Genomic DNA, 23986 nt, shown 5'->3' with positions numbered 1-23986 from the left:
TACAAATAGCTCCACATGGCATCCTGAGACCGTGCCAGGGAATTTTATGATCGCACGCCAAGTATGGTTGTCAGGTTCCACTCCACTGCTGTGTGTGTATGTGTGTGCTCATATGTGTGTGTGGCTGAAGCTAACTTCAGACTGAGTAATTACCATAATCCAAACAGGGCCTTTACCATCTTATTTGCATTCAGCCAGCAGTGCTGTTTTTATCAGCACCACTACTGAATTGTTGCAAAGTTTTAATTATCTTGACAACTCTCCTTTTTTTTTTTTTTCTATTCCTTTTTTTTTTCTCTCTCCCCTCTTGGGTTGTGTTTGGATTTCAGCAGTCATCCCCCTATGGCAGCAATCACATTTCTGCAATGAGGAAGTTTTCTCACTTTTTATTCTAGTATTTATAAGCAGCCACAAAGGCTGCTTAGAAGGGGCAGAAATGGAGGGAGGTTGTATTTATTAGTTAATGCCTAATATTTTTTTCAGCAAAAGTCACTCCAGATGCCACTTTGTGAATTGCACTTGAAGTCCTGGCATAACTTTACGCATGTGTGTAAGCTTGCAGAATTGAAAGAAAACCATTTCCTTTGCAGAGAGATACCCCCTTGTATAAATGTTTGCCAAAATAGAGCTTTAGTTGTCATGTTTTCAATATTTCTATAATCTTTTGATTTAGGATTAGTATAAAGTGTATCATGTCAGTTATATATGCTCTCTCTCAAACACCCTGCATTTTCAGTATTTGAATGCTATTAGACAAATTCAACCTTGAAATAAGACACTGTCTCCTAGCAGTAAGGGTAATTAAACACTGGAAGAGCTTACCCAGGGAGGAGGTGGACTCACCATAGCTTGGAGTCTTTAAAATGAGATTAGACATCTTTCTGAAAGGCATTGTTTAATCCACCTACTTGGGAAAGGTTCTAGTGCATGTGTACAGGGGGTCAGAGAAGAAGATTGCCAAAGCCCCTTTTGACTTCTCAGACCATTGGTCTAGAAATCTGAGCTCAGATATGTTTTGGTTCAACATTTAAAGAGAAACTATAACACCTACACACAAAAATTGTTTTTTGGGAACATTAAGACTAAATAGGTTTTAAAACTTTGTTGTCCACTGCAGACAATAATGCTCTGCCTGCTGGGTTTTGCACTACCTTTTGTTTTGCTTTTATAAATAGCTACAAATCACAAAGTTTAATGCAGAATAAAATACTCCAATATGAGATTGCTATGGAGGAATAGAAGTCTTTAAAGCCTAAAGATTCACAAGGAGAACAAATGCAAAAATGTTTTCTAGTCTGTTGGCATTTCAGGTACAATAGATGTTTTAAAAATAAGCCAAATTAATGTATTTTTCTAACCATAGAATATTATGACTGTATTTGGCATCTCATCTCTTACAAAGTTTATGCATTAGATTGCATATAATAGCCACTAAACAGTGTGGTAGTATTCTGTTCATCTGAAAGATAGACAAAATCTGTTTAACAGTCCTTAGACATTTCTTTTGCTGTATTTTGGCCTCATGAACACCTTATCCTTGTTTTCTCTTTAAAAGGAAAAAAATTAAAGGTAAAAACCATTAGGGATTTCTCTTTAAATCCAGCAATCTATGCATACTACTAAGAATCAATGCTCTGTAAGCTGTCTGGTGTTCTGCAATAAATTCTAGCTTTTATAGACTTTTTCTGGGCCAGGTAGCTGTTAATGCCATAGAAATTGATTATTTGTGGTGTTCTTATCACTGCTTAAAATATCTAATTGCTTTTTCTCCACAGATTTGGATTTGGCTTGCTTGATGCTGGACGATTAATGAAGGAAGCCCTAACTGGACAAATGTTGGTCTCCTGAGACAATGTGTTGTTGATAACAGGTCTGATTTGAGCAAGTCTAGTCAAATTCAATTTTAATAGTGTTTAAAGGCGCACACACAGGACACATACAGCCGAGCTTTCAGCTGGTTTGTCTGTTTTTTAATGTCTGTTGTGTTACCAAAGCTTATTCCCATTAAGTATTAAACTTTGCAAGGCAGTAAAGACACATACCTGTCAGCTGCAAAGACACAAATTTAGCCTCAGTACAGCAGATTTTGTTCGAAATTTGCCTTTCTTCTTTCATACTTATGCAGACTGGAATATGTAATTCATCACTACATGACTGTTCCTGTGGAGGAATTATTGCACTCTGATTATTTTGAACCCTAAAAATTATTGATTGAGGTAAAGAAGAAAGAAGAAGGTATTGCAATCAGTTCTCAATCTAGTGAGGGCAACCTACTTAAAGGCAGCTAATCCTTAGCCTAAAAGCTGAATGCAGTTGCTACCACTCCTACAGGACTTTTCACATCTCTGTGCCTGTGTCATTTATGTGAAGTTAAGTACAAAACGTTTTCCACTGCACTACCAAAATCAAGATAACCACCAAACATCAAGGCACTATCTTATTGGATTGCTGCATTGACTGTGAAATTCAGCTCACAGCTCAGTCACAGCTCCAGCTGAGGAGGAAAAAGTTGTCACATGCCACCAGAATTCTGGACTTCAGGATGTCCCCCCTCTCATAAAGTGGAAGCAATGACATCTAAAGTCAGTAGGGTCTAGAGTACTTTCCTCCTTCCAACACCTCCCATTTTCTAGGGAGAGGTAAAACCAGGGGGAAATGGAAGGTGCCTCTGTGCATCTTGCACCTCTTCTAACCACAGTGCTAGCCTCTCTTTCTTTGTCCCCAAAGAAGGTTATTGAAACAGAGCCTAATGGCCAGCTCCCTGCAGGCCTAGGTATGGCACTGCACATTGTTTTAAGCAGCACTTTGAAGAAGTGACTGTGTTTTCTTGTGTGGTGTTTGTTGTCTTTTGTATTCTCTGGAGGGAAAGGTAGAAATCTCAGAGGGGGAAGAAAAACGGATGGACATGCAAAGTCACGAAGACAAGGTCTGTACTCCAGTTCCAGCAATTATCTGTAATCATAGCCCTTTTCAGCAAAGTGGCCCCTAGCCAGTTTGGGACCTGGAGTCCTCTCCTCTGGCTGATGTTAACAATATTTGATTCAAATAAATCAATAACCCTGTTGGTATCTCTTGCAGCATTATCATAGTCCCAGCAGTGATGCTGTAAACTGATGTTTTACCTATCATCCTGAGTATGAGGTTACCCTAGGTCTGTCTCAATTCATGGAGCAGTCAGACTTGTCACTGCCACCTTGCAGAGACCCCTCCCCTTAGACACAATGCTCTGAATCAGGGTGTTTCCTCTCCACATGCCATTCTTTAGGAAAAAATTAAGATTTATTAGTCTGGAGAAAACAAGAGACAGACCGTAATTTACTTTTTCTCCTGCTGTGCAGGTGCAGAGCAGTTACCTACAATGAGCTCATCCCACAGTGTCTTTTTGTTTATCAGTTTCAGCCAGATTAATGTTAAGATGGACCGTGTACAAACAGCTGGTTTTGTGCACCTATGGATCAATGACTTCTGCATGTTTTCCAAGCATTTTTGTAAAAAAGGCAGGAATGAAGTAGAAATGTGTATTCCTGCGAGGTGCATGCTTCCCAAAGATGTTTCTCTGTTCAATCCTGCTGTAAATTCTCCAGCAAAGCAATGCAGAGTTACACCCCTGAGGGACAGAAGCACTCTCCCTTTTCTCTTGATCAATGTTATATGTAAAAGGCATAGCAAGGAAGTCTGTTTCTCAATATTGTACCTACCTGAGGCTCCTGAAGGTGTGATTAATTGGGAGTAATTAATTAAACCATGAGTCATGGCCTCCTTATTTTTTCTGTCACATTACATATGAACAAGAGGGCAGTCAGTGCAGTTAAATGGTACGAGATAGTAAATTTAGAGCAAATAAAAAGAAATTAGTTGTGTTGCATGTGGTCACCCTGTGGGATTTCCTGCTACAGGTGACCATCTGATAAATAGGGTTCCTTGATTGAAAAGAATAGTTGTTAATGCTATTACCATAACAGATGGAACCATCACTGTATTTCTGGGACTTCTGTGTGTACTAGGAAGGCAGAAGTGAGTCCTGCTTGGCTAATAAAGTAAGAGCAAATGCACCATGTGCTGGGAAGTCAGGCAGGAGTGCTGTTCTCCATGGGCAACAGCACTGCACTATTAGCTTGATCTATGACTTGCTATTTCATGGTTTGGTTGGTTGTTTATTTGTCTGTCTTTTTAATTCCTCTGGAAAATACTGTACTGGCTCTTTCTGTTGACTGAATGACCAGGCTTGGGCAGAAGACATAGCATTCTTCTTCTCTGACCTTTATATCAAAATTGATTAACAATAATTCTTTTGCAGAAAAGGATTGACAATAAGATGTGGATGTTCATCTTTAATGAACTCTAGTCACCAAGTGGAAGCCAGCTAAGTTTGATGATGCAATTGACCACCTTCTCAGCAACAGCTGAATATTTGCTACTCAAAATGTTAAGGTAATGTTGTATTCATAGACAATAGGAAGAACCACCTGTTGCTCTACTTGGATTTTTTGTGTCTGTCATATAATTTCTTGGTACCTCTCTCATTAGTGGTGATAGCAGGATTTGCTGGCTAGTATTTATGCAGTCAGAAATGGTAATCAGCAAGAATAAAATTAATAAATAAGAATTAGAGTCTGTGTAATCCTGTAAAATATTGAGAATTTTATGTTTATGTATTTTAATCTATGTAAAATAAGAAGTCCTCTCATAGCTTAATTGGTTTTGTTTGTTATCATGTTTGGCATTTTAGAGAAGAGTTCGCTAAAAGGGTTCTGTTTTATATTGTTCTCACTTTCTAATATAAAACTCCTATTTAAAAGACTCTTTGTTTTCAATTATGAAAGTACTTTCCTGATCTCATTAGCCAAAAATGATGAAGTGCTGTTTTTCCTGTTTATTTGTGACAATAAAAATTAAACACACCTATGGCAAACCAATTACTGTGTTTATTCTTTTTATACAGAGCAAGCCTGTTAGCTGCAAATGTGAAGAGATGAAGCAAGCAGAAAAGAAAAAGTGTGATGAGCTTTGCTGCCGTATCATCCCTGTATCACATAGTTTTAGGATCAATGAATGAATAGGTATGTAAAGGAGACTGTTATTCTACAGAGAAGGGCTATTCCAGAGAAATGAAGGGGGAAAAATTAAAAGGCAGATCAGTACATTGTCACTATATGATGACAATATTAGAGAAAGAACTTCATTTGTCTTCTTTTAATTTTGCATCTTTACAGTGGAAGAGTACTACAGAGAGATCTTGATAATAACATCTTTTATCTTATCAAGTGTTGCCACGGTACCAGTATTTTCGTTTTCTTGTTGGAGTTACTCATGTAAGAGGAACTACTCTGCTGTATAAGTTAAAAGTTCACATTCTGTCCTTCATTTTTGCACTTTACATTATAAGACACTTTGTTTACTGTAGAGGTAATAGATATCATCACCTTTGGTTAACTATGAAAATGTTGATTTTCAAATTACTAGAAGTTTTAATTATTCTAATTATAACTTAATACTGCTGCAATGACATTTCACATGCAGAAGTTATATCAGTGAAAATCACTTAGGATAACAGGCAGAAATTAAAATGTTTTCTCTGAATATTCACAGTACACTGGAAATTGGGAAGTCAGGATTTCTCACAGATAACACCGTCCATTGCTGTGTTTCCCTCCAAGGAGTTACATGCTACATTCCCTTCCTCCTTTATACACTAAAGCAAGAGAAACATTTCCCTCACTAGCGAGGATTCAGTGGTCTTCTTTGTCAGGCACTAGTTTTGGTGGTTTTGGTGCTGTACAGGCAGAAGATACGGGAGTTGTCTGGATTGTCAGCATCAAGTGGTTACTTTAAATGCCAGAGGTGTAGGAATTCTGGAAAGAGCTGAAAAAATACAAGTAGATTAATTTGCACTTCACAGAAGTTTCTGTTAGAATAGAGACAGAAAGGGACTGAATGAGGCAGGAAGGGAAGAAAACATAGAGGCAAAGTAATGGCAAAAATTAAACATTAAATATTTCCTTTAACTGCATTCAGAGATGGGGATTATATTTGACCAAACAACAAAATCCTCCACCACAAGTCAGAGCTAAGGCTAACTCCACTTTTTCGTTTCAATACTTTCAACAGAAAGGACCCAGTCAGTTATTCTCTGTGTGCTACATAGTGTACATAGCAACACTAATAGACCAAGTAGATGGTTTTGTGGCATTGTATGAGTGGTATAATATTTTACTGTAAATATAAATAGGATACTCACTCACCTTGTTCAAGTTCCCAATGTACTTTATAATAAACCTAGTAATTTTAACAGAAAAATGTTGACCAACCCTAGCAAAACAGCATTCACATAATGAGCTGAATAGTGACACAAATCCCATCCATTTACAAAAAAGTCAGTGGTATTACATTGACTTTTACAATTTGAAGGATAAACACAGAAATGTGAGAGATGGAGTAATAAAAGCCATGTAGTCCCTGCTCTTCAAAGGTCTCACCAGAACCCACAAAGGTAATATACCTACTCTTTTTGATTTTAATAAGCTTTGTATAAGTCAAAATTGAAAATTAATAACAGGAAAAAGAATCACTCTGTTTATATTTGTTGGGTTGTATCCATAATAAACTTATAAAAAAAGAAAACAGTAGAAAACATTAAAACAGAACCAAATAATAAATTAATTCGAGACTTCATTACCTTATTTTCTGCTCCAACACAAGTGTGTGATGACTTTTCCAAAGCCTTTATTGAAAACATTTCTTTTCCCATTGTGGAACTGTGCATCTTGCTTTCTTCTTGCAGCTGTTCCTTCTAGGGACATGAATCCTGGGACAAGCAGTTACCAATATCAGAGGGTAGTCTGGAATGTACCACCACCTGGGACACCAAAGGATTACAGATTGCTCTCATGGGAACTGCTGGGTGAGAGGTGGTGGTGGTGGGTCAGGAAAGTGTCCAGCTAAAGCAGAGTGCCCAGGAGTGCCCCAGGGAACAGAAGGAAGGACAAACATCATTCTGCCAGACACAGATTTCTGAGCTAACCTGGATTTTCAGGTAGAGCAGGTAGGTTTTATTCTTTCAGTGGATTTTTATCTGACAATAAAATAAAGCAAGCAAAAGGAGTATAAGATTAGATTTAGATCCTCATTCTGCATTTCATAAAAGGAGAACTGAGGAAAAGACAGCTGGAGCGATTTTCTGGAGCAAGTTGTGCCCTGGGTCGAACTGGATCTCCTGTCTTGTTCAGAGGCTGCCCTTTCCTGACTGTGATGTGGAAGAAACACAGCCATTAGCAGGCACCTGCAAAAATGCTCCACCTGTTTTTGCTCAAAGTGACAAAGCCCAGAGGATGATGTCTGTGTTCCCTGCAGGTCTGTAGGGAGCATGATGTAGCTGATTCAATTCCCAGCTCCAGTACACCTGCAAGGTCTCATTGATCTGCTGTTCAGTGCTCTGAAAACTCAGAAATCTATTATCAGTGTGAGCATGTGCTTATTGATCAGGTTACCTGCTTCTGCTCCCTGTGTGTGCCTAATTGTACCAGCATACACACACACACGTAAATATTCACATATGTGTGCACAGATACAGGCACACACACATGGGTTAGGGGCATGTGTGTATGATAAAGGCTTTACCTTTTTTTTTTTTTTAGCTTTACAAAACTGCACATAAATAAAAAGAATGGACCTTCCCTGTGAAACGTGAGCACAGAAACGCTCACAAGTGGCCAAGAGCTGCTAAATAATTAATCAATAGAGCAGTGTGGCAGTTTGAAATGTAAATGTGATGGATGAAGGTGTGATGCTTGTCATCAAGCAGAAAATGATGTGACTGGAATGGATAACCCACAGTACCTGCTAACTGGCAAGAGCTTGGACACAAAGATAAAGTAAAGCCATCAGAAAGCAGACCTGGCAACCCCTAATTCTTGCCTTTGACCCACAATTCACTTTCATGTCTCTGTCCCAGAAGAGATGTTTAAAAAAATGATGAAGAGAGATCTTGGGGTGGGAAAGGGGTGAGAAAAAAACCATCTGAAGAAATGCTACCTGACAAGGCTGCAGGCTACGTTCTTGAGAACACCTTTCTTTTCTTTATGTTCTCCTTCTCCCGTTAAATAAAAATGCGGCTCCTTTTTTCCCTTCCCTTTCTTCCGAAACTCTCCTGAGCCGTTCCTGCAAGTGGTTCTGTGACTCGGGAGCTGACAACAACCGCATGCAAAGGAACAAAGAATGAGAGTGACAATTCAGAGTGCACGCAGGTGAGAAAGACACCTTTTACTTATCAAACTAGGCTGCAAAAAATGCTCTTTTTACTCAGCGAGCTAGAAATAGCGGTGATCTAACAAGGCACTGATCCAAATTCTTTATTTATGCTGAGATGTAATGCTAACAGGATTTTTAGGTTGACTAGTAGTCTGTGGCCCCTCCATTCAAGTAAGGAAGCATTCCTCTGATTTGGAAAGAGGAAAATCCATATAATTACCGTATATTATGTGACAGGAAAATGTATGCTGTGATGGTAAAGGGTGACAGAAAATGTCCATCAAAAAATTTGTTCTCAGAGTCTTCCTATGCCAGTCATTGCATTCTCTCTGAGGAGAAACACAACGTGATAGAACTCAATTGGTCCAAATTTGAGAGAAATTAACTTTTGTAAAAAATGGGATTTTTCTGATCCTTTTTTTCCCCCTATAAAATTGTAACCCTGCAAGTAGAATTTAAAAGTTCAATGCCTCCTTCTCTCTGGAAAAGAGAAACCTCTTTCTCAGTAAGTACCATTTAGCAGGTTGGAGATTTTTTTTCTCTTTTGTTATCAAAATCACACTCTTTACAGAAAGTGAAAAATACCATAGTTTTACATTAAATTTTCAAACTCCCCAAAATATACATTAGCAGATAACACCCACTAAAAGTGAAAGCTAAATATAGATATATAATAATAGTGCTTTGGCATGCAAAATAGATGTTCTACCATTTCTAAGTCATAAAATATAAATACAAGTATTCTCTTAAAATCTTTTTGTGTTTTTAGGATCTCTACAGATGTGAAGCAGCCTGCAGAAGCAGCAGATCTCCAGGTGAACTGGCCAATGTTTCCATATTTCCTCAAATGATTATTTTTACCTTTTATTTGTTGGGATCAGGTTTTTAATCTTTATGATACCTTTATAAAAGAGTCATCAAGAAAACGCCTAAGTATTTCTATACCAAAAAACTCCAAAAAAAAAAAGTGCCAAAATTAATCTTGGAAGTCAAGAATTAGAGCTTACATTAAAATGGAGCCCTAATTTGTCCAGCTCCATAGTAAATAACGCACATTTTGTCTGGGACAGGTTGCTGATGTAAATCCATTGAGGGGAAATCCTTTCTGTAAGCTGGCTACCTGGATAAGCTTTGAGCAAAGTGCCAGCTATCTGTGTATACAGGGAATCACCATGGTCCAAATAAATATTTCCTCTTTAGAATGGCAAAAATGTGGTCTGATTGGTAATTCAGCTTGAATTTCATTTTTGGGGCATTTTAAGTCGTGTCTTTGAATTTTTTGTTTTGGAGTTTTCATCTACCTCATGTCAGAGCCACTTAGCTGTATATATTTACTTACACAGCAGGGACATTCATAATAATTTTTAGTGTTTTTTGACAGCTTCACAAATGCAATATCATCATAAGCAGGAATCAGACCTGAGAATTTGGAAAAATATGAGTACACTAGTCTGTGGGAAGGAGGAATGATCCGGCACTTTACATCTGTTATGTTTTTGACGGGATATGTTTGTAGATTTTGCAGGGTTAAAAAGGAATTTGGTCTAATGGCTCACAAAGATTGATGCTGAGTATAAGCAATTGCCATATTGCAGTAATGTAGCAATATTTATCACTAGTAGGTCTTCCATTCCCTCATAAACTGCTGTAGAAGTGGATAAGAGACATTTTAGCACTCTGTTGTCACTAAACTCACAGAAGTCCATTTCTGTACCTTGTCTGTCTCAGCTACAGAGGGTCTTGCTATAGAGAAATGACAGATTGGGCTGTAAATGTGCATCAGTCATCCCCAGCCTCAGGGAAGGAGAGGCACCTACTCAGGCTGGAGAGAGCTATGATGCACCCTGTCCTTGTGCCCAGACTGCAGGACCAGGTCACTGCTGGAGAGTAATAGGAGCAGTGGTTCACTGCGGTAGGGAATGTACAGATACACCAGCAATTAGCCAATATTTTCAAATACCACAGAAACAGAGGCATCACCAGGACTTTACCTTTAAGTTTGGTACGTACATAGAGGAAAGGGACATAAAAATTAACCTGACAAAGGCAGAGCTAAAACACAGACCTGTGTCTTAAACCTCAAAGTGGCCTTCAGCAGCTGCCTACTGCAGAGGAGAAGCTGACAACCTCCTAGCAGAGTGTCCCAGATCACTGTCCCATCCTCCATCAATTTGAAGCTTGGACATTTCCCAAGTTAGGAAATTTTGCCTACCTTGCTGTAGCGATGATTGTTTAAATATACAGCCATGACTTGCCCATACAAGCAGGCTTTGTTTCACCCCAAGTGTTATGCCAAACTAGTTGTATATCATCATGAAGAATAACTGCATTTCTCCAGAGCTGATTTCCTATGGCACATTTTACTTAGATACTTTCTCAACACCCTCGCAAATATGTCATAGATCTAAAGCACAATCTCCGTTTCAAAATGAATGGGTCTGATTACAGGCATATTCATTTTGTAAAAGGTACAAAAGGATACAAATGTGCCTTTCCATCTCCTATAATGTCAAAGTAAGACCCTCTTGCCCTTTTACTTCAATCCCCGCAATTTGAAAATATAAAAAATGACTTGATTATATGTTTTTTACCATTAAGTGTATAATTGCTTTTGTGTTTTGACATTTAATTCCTCTTACCAAAATACATGGTAGGAATTAAAAGTCAAATCTTTTATGTATTTGATGTACAGAACCTTCCACGTATTTCAATGAGGAATATAGAGCAGTGAAATCTCACAGCAGGTACAGTGAAGCCATCTAAAAATGAAGTCACTTTTTATACTGGAAATCTGACTGTGGCCCCAGTTCTGCCCTCCCTTATCTAGGTCAATGGCTTTTGAAATCACTGGAAGGTCTGAATGAGTCAAAACCAGGCAAAACCTGCAGGACTTGACCTTTAAAATAGAGCTGGGATTATACCGTGCCCTCTCAGGCAGATTTTGAGATTACAGTCCAGTCTGAAAATTAGTTCTGAAAGCCCTAAGACAGGAGTTGGCCATGCACTTGAGTATATTGACTCGGTATGGGATGGCAGTAGGAAGGAACACGAATCCCAGAAGGGAGGAACAGGAGCAGCCAGGGCATGAGTGGGGTATCTCAGCTGGCCCAAGGCCAGCAGGAGGACTCTGAGGTTGAGAGAGAAAGTGAACTCTGGGCTGGTGAAATGGTGTAGATGCACACAATATGTTGCTTGTAGGTGTTTCACATGGTTTTTATCTTCCCTTTGTCTCAACTTTCCCAGTAAGGTTTTCCCACTTCCTGTATTGTCCTTCCCTATATTGCGTTCTTCCCTCTCTTTCTCACAGTTTTCATATTCCTCCTTTTCCTCTGTTCTTCTGTCTCTCTTTCATTACTTGTGCCCTTTATTTGAATTCTCTCACTCCTTTCTTTCCTGTACTGCATGCCAAATTCTTCATCTTTACCTTAATTTCTGTTCATACTCATTCACAACTGACAGTTTGAGATTTCTTCTGGCTGCATTTCCTTCCACTGGTCACTCCATTGTGATTTATCCCCATTCACTCAAGTCCCAAAGTGACTCGACCCTGCAGCCATAGCTGGGATTAGTGCCCTGAGGTTCAGATTTATGGAGTCTAGTGCTGCCTGAAAAAGTTTTCTGCAATCTGGGAAGCGGACTCTGTCTGGGACATCAGATGAATTGATCTTGGGACTGCCTGAGCCAGGAATTTTGATGGTAGGCAGTAATTGCAAACAAGAACTCAGCAATGCTCTTCCCAATGTTGGTATTCTCACTCACAAATTCTGTCACGCCTTCTAACAAAAACTGCTGGTCTAGGAGAATATGGTCTTGGAGTAAAATTTGCGCTGTCTTTCTCCTTTTCCCGAAGCCGGGGACACAGTTTTCTTTCTTTTACCTCAGGAAAGATGCCATCAACAAAGGTAAAGGACAATATAAAGGGTATCCAGGAAGAGAAGTAAAGGGAGCAGGAAATAGTTGCATCAGGAAGAAGCAAGTCAGAGAGAGGGAGAGGAGGGGGAGAGAGATAGAGTGAGAGAGCTGATAATATCTCCACACAACAGTTGTAAGTGTCACCAAATCTCATGGAGACACACTTAGCTCCCCATAATGAAAGCAGCTTGCATTGCATGGGTGCCAGCCACACAAATGCTGGAAATTGCTTCCCTTTGGCCATCATGTGCTTGCACTTTGCAGGGGGAATGAGAGAGCTTGGGGCTGTTCCAGACCAGCCATGGCTTCCAAGGGCCTCCTTTCCATGCATCCTACTGCTGGCAGTATTGTGAGCATGAAGAAATTTTCAGGGGTGTGTTAAAGGTTCGTTTAGACATACACACGTGTGTACATGCACATGCACTTGCACATTTTTCTCATCATTGTTTGCACAGGCAAAAATTTCAGTTTAAAAATGAGAAGGGAATGGAAAGCCCACAACAAGTAAATCACATAATTGGCCCAAGCCCATACATTCAGGAAGGCAGATTTACAACAAAGAGCAGACTTACTACAAAGAAATGGATCTCATTTTTGTTCAATGAGTTACTGCAAGTAATAGAAGTCATTGATTTATACCTGTATCATCCTGTCTTCGAAGTCTCTTGATAGACGTTTTAGACCAGCCATCCTGAATATCTTAAGTATGTTCATATGAGTAGCTATTTTACCCAAAATTGGGTGTCATTTGAAAATTCTGTATTTTTGAAAATCTGTAATCTTCTCAATTGACCTGCTTCACAGTAGCCATCAACTCAAGGAGATGCTTCAAAGTTAACAACTTTTTATTCTTTTATGATCATGCAATTCTGAATTTGGGAGGTGCAAGACAGGTGCAAATTATTGCTTTCTTGCAGGTCTTACGGGGTGACCAAAGTCTTCAATAGGTCACCTTGCATGGTACAGTATTTCAGAACACACTTGCATCCAAACAAGAGTAATTGCTCATGCTACTCATAAGGGGCTCTCTGTTCACACCACTCGTCAAATGGTTTTGGGGTCATTCAAAATGACCTTTTAAATATTTTTTTTTAAGGAAATAATGTCAAAAAACTACAGAATTTATTGCTGCTCAGCCTGAAAGAAAGCTGTTTCTCAGAATGGGGAACTAGGGGAAGATGTTTTCACTCATCTGGAAGTTTTATGGGGCAGATTTCATCCATAATCCAGAATTAAATGTCAGGTCCCTTGAGATCTTGAAACTCAATGAATGTTCAGCCCCAGAAATCAGGTGATGAACCAGAACTTCAGACTCTCAGAAACCAAACACTTTGTGCTTCAGAGAGATTTGGTTTGGTTTTATGTTTTCTCTATTTTTTTTTCTTTTTTTCCTTAATTTTGATGGATGATGTTTTGTTCTGCAGTGAGTTTTAATGTGTGTAGCTGTGGAACATTTTCAATTGTCGCAAACAACAACAACAAAAGGCAATATTTCAATATTTCTCAAGAAAAGGCTTCAAAGGTTTCAGATCTTTTTAAAATGTTTCTGCTTTATTTTGACGTGGCATAAAAGTTTTGTATGCAGTCTCGCATCCGCTATTGTGACAGCTGTATTTAATGAGTGCAAAATGATCAGAAAAACATCCTTTTCTGTGGGTTGCCATTGCCAGCAGATGACAGGAGAGAGGCAGTACTATAATAACAGAAGCGATGAAGTAGTTCATATTACTACTGATGAGGTATTTCTAGCTCAAACGCCTAGCTATGCCTTTTGAAAATAATGCATTGGTCACATTACCTGATGGTTTCATCAGATTTTGTTTCCAAGTGCATTTTGAAGTAAAATTGTGCATTCTTAGCCTAAGGTCATGAAGTGGTTGGTCGCAACATATTATTTGGGGATAGCAAAGTCAGTTTCTGTAAGATGAAGAGGGAAAGGTCCTAGTCTTGTCTATAAATACCGGCCTTTTCATCAAACTAATGCTAAGCCTGAAATGCAGATCCACAGATATGCTTGAAATGAAACATTGCACAATACGTTTGATTTCTATTTTATATGCATATTTATTATCAGACTATTTTAGTCTAAATTGGAGAGAGTATAAAAATAAATCTAAATGGATTTGAAAGGCGGGGTATTTCTTTTTTCAAAGCTTCGTCGTTCCTGACTTCCTCTGGTGACTGTTAGCTTATCATGCCTTTGTACAGGAGATCTAAGTATTTCATTCTCTCTTGTGTCTCCATATGGTACCATTTCGCAGATAGTCTTCCTTTGGTCGCAAGATGACAGTGAGAATGGATTGTCAAACTGGACCACTATGACAATTTACTCTGAGGGAGAAAATCCTGTGGGTGTTTAGAAGCTTTACTGTAAGTTATATTTGATTAACTTATCCTACTACTGACAAATAATTAGGTCAGCAATTAATTTCAAAATGCAAATGTGCTACAGGCCTTCATATTTTAAGAAATTCCCTTTGTCTTTAGTTTCTACTTGTGTTAAAGTCTTAATGGATTTAGCTGAATGAAGAAACAAAATTATGTTTTCTAATGCTTTATTTACTTGGTTGAGTTGGACTTTTTCAGCAAATATTGACAGCAAATGTTTGTTCAGAAATGATCATGTGGAATGGAATTTAATGGAGTAAGAAAACAGAAGACTAATTATGAACCACACTTAAAAAAAATATGTATATATATATATATAATATATTTTCACACTTCTGCTGCAAAATATTTATCTACCTTCATGAAATAGGAACAGAAAGACATACCAGAGGCTCAGGAGGAGATCATTTTGGCAAAATCATTAGTACCTGCTTAAGCAGTCTAGGAAACCAGGGTATATCAGAAAAAAAACCCATACCTAACATTGATACAAGTGTGTCCCAAAGAAACTTTTCTACCAGCCTATCTCAGGGACTTTATTATTATACAAATAAAGATTAAAGGCTCAACCCTTCCCAAGAGAAGCTCAAGGGAATTTTCTGTTAACTTTAAGGGAGGAGGCACCTAAGTCTATGTTTTCTGTGATTAAAATCATGCAATTTTTTAAAAAATATTCAAAATATGCTGCTGCAAACAAACTAACCAACTATCCTGATGTAAAATCTGAATGAATTTACATAGGTGGCAGAATTATATTAGAATTTTCTATGAGTTATTTTGCTCAAATGTGTCAAATCAAGAAGGAGAACAATCGCTCAAAAATTTGGTGGGGTTTTTCACAAAAATTTTACTGACCTGAAGATGAAAAAAAATTTATGCTGAATGATGCAAGCCACTTTGGAAGAAATAATGGTTAAAAAAAAAACACAAGTTTTTGGCTTTCTGGGCGTTTTTGGTTTAAAACTATGCTTTCATATCACATTCGCTTAGATTAGTAATGCAAATAATTACATGAGGAAAAAAAAATAGAAAATAAGATAAAACTAAACATTGAATTTTTTAGGGAGTTTTCATATTGGAAGGAAAAGAGAGAGAGAAAGAGAAAAATTGCATGGGGTCAAATGTGTCTCATGTACACAGAAAAATCTTGGTTTCCATTCTCCTCCGAAACATCCAGGACCCTCTTTCCCTCTTAAGCAGCTCCTGAAGAACTTTGAAGGTTCCACTAGGTAGGAGCAGGCAACACAAGACTGGAGCTTGATTTTGAATGAGGGAGAATCTCTCTTTTTCTTCCCCCAGAGTTGTGGGAAAGAAAATCAGAAGCATATCTGGGTGCCAGAGGGCTGAGCTGTTGGGAGCTGAGCAGACAGAAGCTTTCTTGTAAGATAAGGCAGTGATCGTGCTGCTCAGCTGCACGCTGGCAGGGACCCCATTAAAAAAATCACTTTTCAAAAAAGATACAGCTGCCTTCAAAAGTGTCCGAAGGAGGGGAATGGGAATGATCAGAAATTTGGGAAATGTCACCTACACAGAAATCTGAACTGGGGTGATTTCATCTGGAAAAGAAAATGAGTGGACATAAAATCCAAGGACTTCAAATGTTAAAAGCCTTCTGGGAAGAGGCAGGGAAGAGTTTGTATTTCAGGACTACAGCCAGATGACAGAAAGTGACAGTACTACATTGAAACAAAGGAAAGTCAGGTCAAATGCTGGCAAAAATTTTCTAACAGTGAAAGCTGAAAGCTTCTAACATTGAAGCTGTGGAAATTATTGTTTGTGGAGGGTCTAGAGTCTCCCCCACTGAAGACCTTTGAGAATAGGCTGCGCAAGCTACTTTCCAAAATAATGTGAACATAGTTTTAGCTCACGGCAATTCCTTAGCAGTTATTACATTGATATTTTCATTTATTTTAAGAAGCTGATGGAACTCTTGCTTTTGTGGTACCATTAAAAAAAAAAAAAACCAAACCCTTTTAAATAAATCTAGGGAAAAAACCACACTATAAATGCCCAGTACAGCTGCCATTATGAGTGAGAGGAATTGCGGATCGGACTTATCTGCTGATAAGTCAGTCATAGAATGGTCTGCATGACCAAAGGTGAGCTCATTCACATAACATAACAAAACAGAACAAAATAAAAATAATAAAAATAAAAATAAAAATAAAAATAAAAATAAAAATAAAAATAAAAATAAAAATGTAGAATCTCTCCATGATGAATTAGCTGGCTGAAGTACTATAAAATAAAGCAAGTTGATATGACATAACTTTATCATTAGAATTGGAGTATATGCAGCAGATTTTAGAAGCAGAGTCTCTATGACTGTGACCAAACAGAAAGTACAAAGCAAAGCAATCCCAAACCCTGTTCCAATATCAATAACAACTTGATATAATAGCACTTTGCCAAAACTACACAGAATACAACCTGTATAATGCAAGTCTGAATGAGAATATTATTTCTTTCAGGTAGTATCTGTATATTTGATGAAAAAATATCATAGAACCACAGAATCACAGAATATGATGAGTTGAAAGGGACCCACAATGACCACTGAGTCCAGCTCCTGTCCCTGTTTAATACCATCCCCAAGAGTCACATCTGTATAACATTTACTTCACTCTTAAATACAAAAAAATCAAACAAATGTATCATTTAAAACATAATTTTTTTCAAATCAGAATGATCTCTGGAGTCACCTGCATAAGGGTTAAAGTATGTAACAAGGTAAAAAGAATTTTGAAATTTTGTCACACTCTAAAATTAGGACTTTTCACATCATTTCATTAACACATTTGTATCTGTTTAAATTGAAGCATCCACACTAACTATCCTAGCCTTTTACAAAAACCTTCTTCTGGCTTCCCTTCCCTTGGCTGCTGGTGTGTTAGTGCATTCCCTTTGTCTCAGAAAGGGAGTGGCACATCCCGCCTCCCATGGTCTGTCTTTCTCTCTGTCATCCTTGGGAAAGAAGAGATTTTCCTTATCCTGTAAAATGTTGTCTGAGGATTTCCTTGTGGGGATCAGAGGGGCATTTCCCTTGGGATTGCCAGGCAATGGCTGAGGCCTGATGAGTATTTGTTTCTCCTGTCATCCATTCTGAGGGGCATAATCCCAAGGAAATCAGTGGGGAGTTTTAATATGGACTTTGAAGGCCAGCTACGCCTAAGAACATAAAGGTGATTAAGAAATTATTCTACTGAAGCTTTCCCAACAATCTGGGGCTGGCATTTTTTGAAAAATAAACCAAAATAAAAATGTCTTCCTTTGTTTTTCATGAATATCAGATGACAAATCTTAGCCTTTTCTTATAGCCTAAACCACATTTGGCACACAACCGAAGGCACAGGTTCCAACCTCAGGTAAACTTATTATGCTAAATCCTCCCAGTGATGTCATTTGGATCCCAACCATAGTTTTGAAGTTGGCCTGATTCTTTTCTTGTGTGGTTTCAACACCAGTAAGGCTTGTTCATGTATATGGGAATAGTGGTACAACTATCTTTTTAAAATGAGTGAAATTCACAAGATTTACCAAAAAATGCAAAGTTTAACTTTATGAAGTCTTTACAGAAACACCTTATCTAACATTCTGCTTAGATAAAGTTTTCCCTTTGTAACATAGTATGCATAGTATGGCCTTTTGAAAGGCCTCTTTTTTTATAACAAGATACAGTCAGACTCTAGACTGCCTGGCGTCATCTCAGAGCTGTATCCCCTCTGCACCCCACAGCTGCCCCACAATCTCTCCTTGAGCGTGTCCCATCTGCTTGGGCCCTGGACATTTGGCATCCCTTTGTTTCAGGGGCCGAATCTCCAAAGCAAGGAAGCAGATACAGACTCCAAAGGACCCACTGGCTTTCAGATCATGCTCTCAGCAGAGTGAGGATTTTATCACTCTTGAAAATCCTCTTCAGCACTCTACAATCCCCACTTCAAGTGTCATAACCACTTGCTGGCATCAACATCCTCTAACAGCTACCACAGAAGATATTGAAGAGCAGCAGAAAGAAGAAAGCTACCTTAAGCCAGATGGCACACTTTAATTTTTTGAGAAATAGTACAACCACACACAAGAGCCAACCAGCACAGGAAAATAGTAGGGAAACAGAGGGGAATTAATTACCTGGAAATCACACACTGGTCTGGGAAGGGAGGTGAGGGGAGAAGCTTTCTTTTCCTCAGAAAACACATATTGCAGCATCTTCATCCTCATAAGAAAAAAACAAGTATGAAACCTTGAGAGTGATTACCTGTGCTGCTTTCTTCCTTACCACCCTACTCAGCCACCCATGACAACAGAGCCAGTTAGAGAGTCCCAGCCGGCAAAAGGATTAAAAAAGAAAAAAGTAAAGTGGAAAAATGCCTCAGGCCCCACACATGTGACTTCACAGCAAAACCTAGAGCCAGCCCTGAGGGGTCTGGTACAGAGAGTGAAGTAATGTGACTGTGATTAGGATGTGTGGAAATTAGAAACCCTCTTGTTTTAAGAAGGCAGGTTATCTACCAAGCCTGCTCTACACTTCTTTCAACTGTAATGTGGTGAACAAAGGCTGTCTGTACAAGATGCTGTATTTTTCTACTCAGCCTATGTCACTTAGAGCTTTTTATGCTAGACTTGTTTTAAAAACTTCAATTTAAAGCAACATGAAAGGTCCTTAAACAGTAAATAGCATATTATATCAAAAACAAATAGATTAAAAAGTGAACAACCATAGCCAGTATATCTCTTTCCAGAGGAGTTTCACTTTCCACACTAACTAAAACTCTAAGACTGGCAGATCTGGGCCAGAGGTTTGTAATGGGCCTTTTACTTTTTTTTTCCTCCCTCTCCAGAGATAAATAATCAGTTTTAGAGAACTGATAAAAAGAGACAAGAATGAAAAGTGAGTGTGACACATTTATGAGAAGAATTTTTCATCTGTTTCTTAAATACAGCACCTTTATTTCAGATTGTATTAAAAAAAGAGATGGGAGAGCCAACCAATTTATGTTGTGCTGCAGTAGTGAATACATATGAATGTACAGAGAACAGCCTGGAAGAGACAGAAAATTCACCCAAAAGTTCCTGACAAGTTGAAAAAAGTTATGTTATCATTCAAGAATCATTTATTTGAAAAAGAAAAATAAAAAACAGGCCACATGACTAAAGGCAGCAGAGAACAAAAACACATTGTTTCCGGACAAATCCCCATCAAAGACATATGACTCGGGAGTCTGAAGTCAAAATATCTTCATATTTTAAATTTCCATGAGCACTTTCAAGAAAAGCTGCAGTTCTGCTAAAGGATTTGCTGCACACTTTTCATTACTGATTGATAGTAAGAAGTGGCATTAGCAGTATTTTTCCCCCATCGTTCCTCTGAAGCTAATGGAGTCAAGGATTCGTTACTTGATCTAATGGCAATAGCTTTCCAATAGACATGCACAGAATCATTGATTAGTTTGTCCTCTTCTTGTTTGCCTTGGAACACTGTTCAATTTACACCAATTAAAGAATGCTTGGTTTGTGTATTGAAGAATAATTAAGGGATGGAATTCCCCATAGGCTACTAAAAATGACATCTGACTAGAATGGTGATTACAGCATGAAGACAGCATTAGTATTTAAATAGTTTGACTGCTATATAAAATCATTACAGCACCTCACCATGAAAAGGAGCATTAGTTAATTTTGCCTATAACAAAATTAGTTGTATGTATTTGCCTGGTCACTTTAAGTAAATTTGACAAGGCTAATTTTAAAGCAAGCGATCCAGGTTTGGTGGAAGGAGCAGCAGATAGAGCACGGTTTAAAGAATCATCTTGATAGATATGTATATAATCTTCAACCAAAAATACACACAAATGAGTAACAAGAGCTTTGTCAGAGATGCTCAAATCAAACGTAAACATTAAAAGCACATTTGTTTCTAAAACTGAAAATCCAAGGGTAACTGACATGTTAATTATACAACAATCAAGGTTTCACAAACCGTAAACACACAAGAAATCCTTATTTGTCTGCCACTGTGGTTGTCAAACCTTTGCTACCCTTTCTAGCACTGCATGGTAGAAAGAATCATGGGAAGCAAACAGGCACCATGGAAGGAGTCATCCTTACTAGAAGGACTTCCCTGTGAAATATCCCAAATTATTAAAGATATTGGAGTGGCCTAGCCCATCTATATAATGCCTTGTTAGACAAGCTTGGGGTTTTTTTTGGATTACAAGGTGGAGGTGAGGTTCATTCCTGAAAATACTGTTGAGGAAAGAGGGCTTTTTATCCTCTGTTTAAATTTCTCCATGCATATTAAATTCTATCTTCTAGCCTTAGATTATAGTATCTACAGCAATGATCTATCCAAAATGTGACAGCAGCATTACTGTAACATATACTGCTTGGGGCCAGTCCTGAAGCATATTTACATTTCCATAGTCTACTTAAATACAGTGTGTTTGTTTTACTAAACTTAGATACTGTAGTATATTTTATAAGGTCATCCGCCTGCCTCAAGACCTCAAATTGCAGCTACTATCCTTCCTATGAGAATTTATGCAGTTTCAATTGAAGGTTGTCAACACTCTCTTTAATTCAGCAAAGGGTTCTCTGTGAAGGAACATAAGACTTTTCCATTTAAGCCTCTAAGGGCATGTAGCCATGCTTATTAGCATGTGTACATTGTGCAATGCTCAACTGTGTCAAAGATGCCCAAGCTCCCAAGCCCACGTTCCAAATGAGGTGATACATCTGCACAGCACAATGTACCTTTATTTGCGTGGCCCAGCACCTCTGGCCAATCTGCAGTGCCTCTTTGCAGATCAAATTAGTCTTTGGTTGCATGCTGTTCTTGTGAACATGCCTGGTTCTACAGGTCATGAATGGATATCTTCACTGAGTTGTATTCCACCAGATGGGTCTGCCCTAGAATTAGGTTTGGGACAGTACACTTCTTCACATAGTATATCCACTGACTTTCCATGGGGTTTTGTTCCAACATTTAAAAAGTCTTCTGTTCTGGCTTTTGTTTTCACGTTGGACAAGTAGTTCTTGCTTCTGTACCAGACCTCCTGTTGGGATCTCCCACTATAATCTGCCTGACTAGACCCTGGGCTTTCAGGAGTGAGACTAACACTTTTTTTCAATGAATAATATTCTTTTGCAACAGGGCTGATATAAGGGTGTATTCTTCCTTCCACCCACGAGAAGAAAGTCCATTAATTTCAATAGAAACTCTCCATGCAGAAAAGGGAGAACTGTGCCCCAGGGAACATTCATGGAAGATTAATGGTGAGGAGAGAAAAGTGATACAGTACAGGCAGAACAAAATCAGAACCCACCACACAAATAAAACTGGACAAGGGTTCATTTTTTAAAAGTCAGTCAGAAACGGCAGGAAGGCTTTGAAAAAAAAATCAGGGCTGTTTCAGCACTTTTGCATACATTGGCTTTCAGGACACATGAATAGAAACCTAACAGTAACTCTTTTTTCGTACCTCCTTTCACAAGTCTCACTGGCAAAGAAGGATTTAGCACTTAATTCCTGTACTTTTATGTGGCAAATTAGGAATTTGCACCTTAAAAGGAAATTGCTTTTCAAACTCCCATAAATTCTGGATTCTATTTTTTTAAATGGTGGAAAACATTCCCTACGTTCATCCCAACACATAATAAATAGCACTCTCCATTACTGCTCCTCAGAAAGGTGTAGGAAACTGGACCTGGCCAAAGAGAGGTGTTTATCTTTTCTCCTGAGGAGATGCTAAGGGTCTAGACCCTGTCCTTAACACTTTTGTCTCCTTAGTCCTTTTTAGTTTAGACTAGCATGTTTGCTCTCTTTCTCAAAATCAAGTATCCGTTGAGGAAAGCATTTAACTTGAGACTTGGTTACTTGATGAAGTAGGGCATGCTGGCACTGAATAGTCCAGACCAAAGCTGGAATAAGAACAGAGTCCCAATATGTTTTATTTTTCAGTTTACCATCACCTAAAAATAAACTCCCTACACCGTTTTTTGCATCATTTCAGATAACAACTGCATGATTGGTAACTGCACCAAAGCAGGAGGAAGATGGCAAAGGAGACTGACACAGCATGAGAGCTTGCAGACAGCAGTTGGTGACTCTCCAGCAGGAAGCACTGAAATATGGATGGTAATGCTGATCCCAACACAAGGTCCCATGTCTGGGGCACTTGAGACTGAGGTGGTGCCCACCAGAGTGGGACAAAGAACATGATCAGAGAACCTCTGAAGATCTTTTCTTCATGAGGGCAAGACAAGACTGAAAGACAAGGAAGTGCAGCCCAGTGTTCTCTCACAGTGTGGCACCATGGTTGTCAGCAAAACACCTCTCATTCTGACTGTCGATACAGAAGTGAAGACAAGCTTTCAAAAAGGTTGGTACACACCCTGACTTGTTTTATTTTTGAGTCATTTATGGCCTGGTTTCTTTGTCTCTGCACTTTATAGCATGACAAAAGACACAGGGCAGGTGTTTGGATGGCATCAGTTTTTCTCATTTAATCTATGAGGCACCATAAAAACAGTCGATGAGTATGGAGCATGCTCTGGATGTGTCTAAGAGTAAGTGGCTCTTTACTAACATGTGAATTTAGTAAAGTTAAACTCTGTGGAATGGAGATAAATGACAGCAGCAATTGAAGTTGAATGTGATATAGAAATCCAACTAACTGAAGACTGTCTGGAAACAATTATTCAGAAAGCTGCTGACCCTCTCTTTCTTTAAAGAGTTAAACATTTGGATCAGTTAACTGGCAGCTGCAATAATAGGCATATGCTCTAATCTTTGATCCATAGCTGAATTTTCAACTCTTTGTATGAGAAGCAGATCACATAGATTTGCATATTTTTAAGGATCTATAGGGAGAAAAAGAAGAACAAAACCTGGCTTTCCAAGACACCACTTAGAGATCACACACAGTGTCATGGGTCCTCCCAAGTACACTAATGTTCAGAGCCAGTTGCAAGACTCAAAAATTTAATAAATGGCCCTAAACTGTGACATTTGCATCTGAAGATTAATCAAAATTCCTCCTAGAACAGATTCTTGCAGCCAAGGTTACATCATAACTCTTCAGAGAGTTGTGTACATCTATCCTTAAGATCCCATTTCCACATCCAAACTTGTGGCAGAACTTTCCTAAAATCTTAAAGAGTCCAGAAGTAATAAATAAATTTAAAAATGCTTTGTAACTAAATGAGAAACTGTTGACTAGACTCAAATCCATGAGCAAGTAAGAGATTTATGCCAAGGTCTTGATATTTTCTTAGATTTGGCAAAACCTTTCAATGTTGATGAAAATTTGCAGAGAGAAGACAACCACGAATCACCCCATGAATGGAATGGATGTAATCAACCAATTTATTTGCATTTAAAGTTCCTTTCTTGTTCATCTCTGTTTTCAACACCAACTGAAAGATGTTTCCTAATCATACA

General features: G+C 38.4%; 1 long non-coding RNA gene across 1 annotated transcript in view; it reads right to left on the bottom strand.

Annotated features, from left to right (window-relative positions):
- Positions 1-4905: 4905 nt before the first annotated feature.
- LOC139591754 (uncharacterized) overlaps positions 4906-23986 on the bottom strand; it is a 66310-nt gene continuing 47229 nt past the window's right edge. Inside the window, exons 6-8 of the long non-coding RNA XR_011679741.1 lie at positions 18676-18760; positions 6677-8183; positions 4906-5862 (exon numbers count right to left, since the gene is read on the bottom strand). This is a non-coding gene — a long non-coding RNA (uncharacterized lncRNA). The remainder of the gene's footprint in view (positions 5863-6676; positions 8184-18675; positions 18761-23986) is intronic.

Source organism: Agelaius tricolor, unplaced genomic scaffold (genome assembly GCF_023055355.1).
Source record: "Agelaius tricolor isolate 1412-34295 unplaced genomic scaffold, bAgeTri1.0.p SCAF_7, whole genome shotgun sequence".
NCBI lineage: Eukaryota > Metazoa > Chordata > Aves > Passeriformes > Icteridae > Agelaius > Agelaius tricolor.
The sequence above is the reverse complement of the archived record's forward strand: the minus strand, read 5'-3'. Positions and strand labels throughout refer to the sequence as shown.